This window comes from Nuphar pumila, chromosome 8, assembly GCF_984573655.1.
Source record: "Nuphar pumila chromosome 8, dmNupPumi1.hap1.1, whole genome shotgun sequence".
In the NCBI taxonomy this organism is placed as follows: domain Eukaryota; kingdom Viridiplantae; phylum Streptophyta; class Magnoliopsida; order Nymphaeales; family Nymphaeaceae; genus Nuphar; species Nuphar pumila.
Window position 1 is genome coordinate 52,634,179 of NC_143256.1, and position 3,529 is coordinate 52,637,707.

At 44.1% G+C, this 3,529-nt stretch overlaps 1 non-coding gene across 1 annotated transcript; it reads right to left on the bottom strand.

Annotated features, from left to right (window-relative positions):
* Nucleotides 1-996: 996 nt before the first annotated feature.
* On the bottom strand, nucleotides 997-1,099 carry LOC149829936 (small nucleolar RNA R71). Its single transcript, XR_016433932.1, has one exon. It is a non-coding gene; the product is annotated as a small nucleolar RNA R71 (small nucleolar RNA).
* Between the last annotated feature and the right edge of the window lie 2,430 nt (nucleotides 1,100-3,529).

Here is a 3,529-nt window from a genome sequence, read left to right on the forward strand (position 1 = left end):
TCGGTTTTTATATTTTTGGTTGACGATTTTCCAAAGTTTATTGCAAATACTTGTTTTAAAAAGATTATTTCAAAATATCAACCAAATTTTGGCGCCGTTACCGGGCAACGGCGAATTAATTACTATATTTCTTAGAGTTTGATTTATTAATTTGTTGTAGTTAGTTAATTAGTTGTTTTCTTTTTAGTTAGTTGGATTAGTAAGTGAATATAGGATTCACGTACTGTTCTTTTTAGGATTCACTTAATTATCATTCTGCAAGGAGCGATTAGACAGGTGGGTTTTAGAAAAACATAGTTTGTGATTTCCTGTATTTATTTGTTTTAGCATTTTAGAATAGTTTACTTTGTTACTTATTCATTTAGTTATAGAATTCTGACATAGCTAGATAGCATATTTGTGTGTTTTTAGTTATTGTTATTTGTTTATTTACATTTTAGTACTTGTGTTAGTTTAGATTTAGAGTTAGGTCGTTTGCTTACATCTGGTCTTAGTACCAGTGTATGCAGGGTCGACGAGGTTTAGGAACCCCATTACACCCATTTGTTGACAACCCAGAGAGAATTTTATATTCTCATCGAAGTTCGGCAACAATGGCTGACATGGATCCTCCACCTCCACCCCCAGTTCATCCACGTCCTCTGCGGGAATACTTCATTCCCACAGACTATGTTCAGGCATCCTGCATTCGGAGACCCGATGTAGGAGCGCCTCATTACGAGATTAAGGCCAGCATTATTCAGATGCTTCCATCCTTTTATGGCCTTAGTCATGAAGATCCCTACCGACATTTAGATGAATTCCTCAAAATCTGTTCTACTGTTAAGATACAGAATTTCGATAATGATGCTTTGAGATTGACTCTATTTTCTTTTTCATTGAAGGACAAAGCCAAGTATTGGTTAAAGTCCTTAAATTCTGTAGAAATAGAGTCCTGGGATCAATTGCAACAGGAGTTTCTTCGGAAATATTTTCTCATTGGTCGTACGAACCAATATCGTAGAGCCATCACTAGGTTTTCAGAGCTAGATGGTGAGCGCTTTCATGAGACCTGGGAGAGAATAAAGGATCTCCTCAGGAAATGTCCCCATCATCAGGTGCCGAAATGGCAACTGGTGCAGAGCTTCTATGATGGATTGTCTGACAAGAATCGTCAGATGATCGACTCTTCATGTGGAGGGACATTCATGCTGAAGAGCGAGGACGAAGCATGGAGACTATTTGATACATTGGCCGAGAATTCACTCCACCATGCTTCGAGCTCTCATTCGGATAGAGCCACACCCAGCATTCAGAAGAAAGCTGGTGTTCTTGAGATTGGTCCATCTAATGCACTACAGTGCAAGGTAGACATGATTGCTCAGAAGCTGGACCAGCTTCTCTCAGGACCATCCACTACACAGCAGGTGTGTACTCTTTGTGCCAGTTCGGCACACGAGATCACTAAGTGCCCTTCGGCAGCTCATTACCCTGAATTTGTTCAAGAACAAGTTCAGGCAGCTCAGGGTTACGTCAGACCGCCGAACAACCCATTCTCATCTACATATAATCCGGGTTGGCGTAACCATCCCAATTTTTCATGGAAGAATCCACAGTCTTCCATGCAGATGCCTACATCCTCTCAGCCAGTTCGGCAACCATCTTTTACTCAGTCATTAAAAAGACCGAACTATTCTCAGTCTGCTTCTTCTTCAGTCACTCCCCGGATTCAGCAAGAGTCTTTCCCGCAGACATCTTTCGAGGAGAGACTGTTCCAGGCATTCCAAGAGGTGAAAACCTCTAATCAAAACGCCTTCGAGAAGTGTAGCCAGATATTGAGCTCATATACGCAGTCCATTACGAAGTTAGAATCGCAAATGGGACAGTTAGCTGAGGCTATTAGTAGGAGACCCGAGGGTACATTGCCGAGTCAGGCTGTCATGAACCCGAAGGGTAAGGACCAGATGACTGGAGGCCTATTTCATACTGAGACACAGCAGCAGGCCAAATCGGTTATGGCCCGAGGAGTGGACGTGAGTATCACGTCGAGAGCAGAGAGAGGATAGAGGAGCCAAAGACCATTGTTTCACCTACATCGGCTCATCCTTCATTATCATCCCCATCTTCATCTTCATCTTCATCTTCATCATCATCAACATCTTCATCTTCTTTGCAGAAGAAGGATAGGAGTGAGCCTTCTCGCAAAGAGGAGGAGCCAGCAGAGTATATTCCCCCACCACCCTATCCCAAAGCATTAGAGTCTCCTGGATATAGAGGGAAGCAAGGTGCGAAGATCCAGGACATGCTTGACATCTTCAAGCATGTGCAGATCAACCTACCTTTGCTCAATGCGATTCAGCAGGTGCCGGCATATGCCAAATTCCTGAAGGAACTATGTACGCAGAAGCGTAAATCTAGAGAGAGAGTTCCTAACAGGGTCCATCTGACTGAGCAGGTGAGTTCAGTACTTCAGCATCAGACACCACCAAAGCTCAAGGACCCTGGAGCCCCTATCATTGCTTGTACTATAGGGAACATCCGGATAGAACGCGCGTTGCTCGATCTTGGAGCAAGCGTAAACATTCTGCCTAGGTATTTCTTTGAATCTTTCGGGCTAGGAGAGATGAGATCGACTCTGATTACACTGCAACTGGCAGATCGTTCTGTCAAGGTACCGAGAGGTGTCTTGGAGGACGTGCTAGTTAAGGTGGATGACTTTTATTTTCCAGTCGATTTCATTATTCTTGATATGGAAGGAGTAGACAGCCAGCACGAGACTCTGATTATTTTAGGCAGACCATTCTTGGCGACTGCCAATGCGTGCATCAACTGTAGGACCGGAGCCATGGATCTCTCATTCGGCAATAGGAAAGTTAAGTTGAATATTTTCAATGCCGCGTTGGGACCAGCGAGAGACATGGACTGCTTTCATGTAGATATTGCACATGAGTTAGTGGAGGAGCAACTCGAGTTGTACATTACTGAAGTTTCTTTAGATTTGTACCACATAGAGAAGAATGGTGGTGTAGATAGTGTAGATGTGTCTAGAGTGTCGTCGGAGAGACCACCTTGGGGAGCCGTCATTGAGACTCTCCAACCACTTGCGGAGACCCCCGCCAAATCTTCGATCGAGTCACCTCCGAAACTTGAGCTGAAACCCTTACCAGATTCACTCAAGTATGCTTATCTCGGAGATAATAAGACTCTGCCTGTGATCATCTCGTCTCGGCTCACTGAGGAGCAGGAACAGAAACTACTGACTATTCTTCGAGAGCACAAGGCTGCGATTGGCTGGGGAGTTGCTGATCTGAAGGGGATTGATCCTTCATTCTGCATGCATAGAATCCATTGTGATGAGGAAGTCAAGCCATTTAGGGATATGCAGAGAAGGCTAAATCCCAACATGAAGGAAGTGGTGAAGAAAGCAGTGGTGAAGTGGTTGGATGCCAGAATCATTTACCCTATTTCTGATAGCCAGTGGGTCAGTCCGATTCAGGTTGTGCCGAAGAAGTCAGGACTCACTGTGGTTGAGAACGAGAAAGGTGAGAGA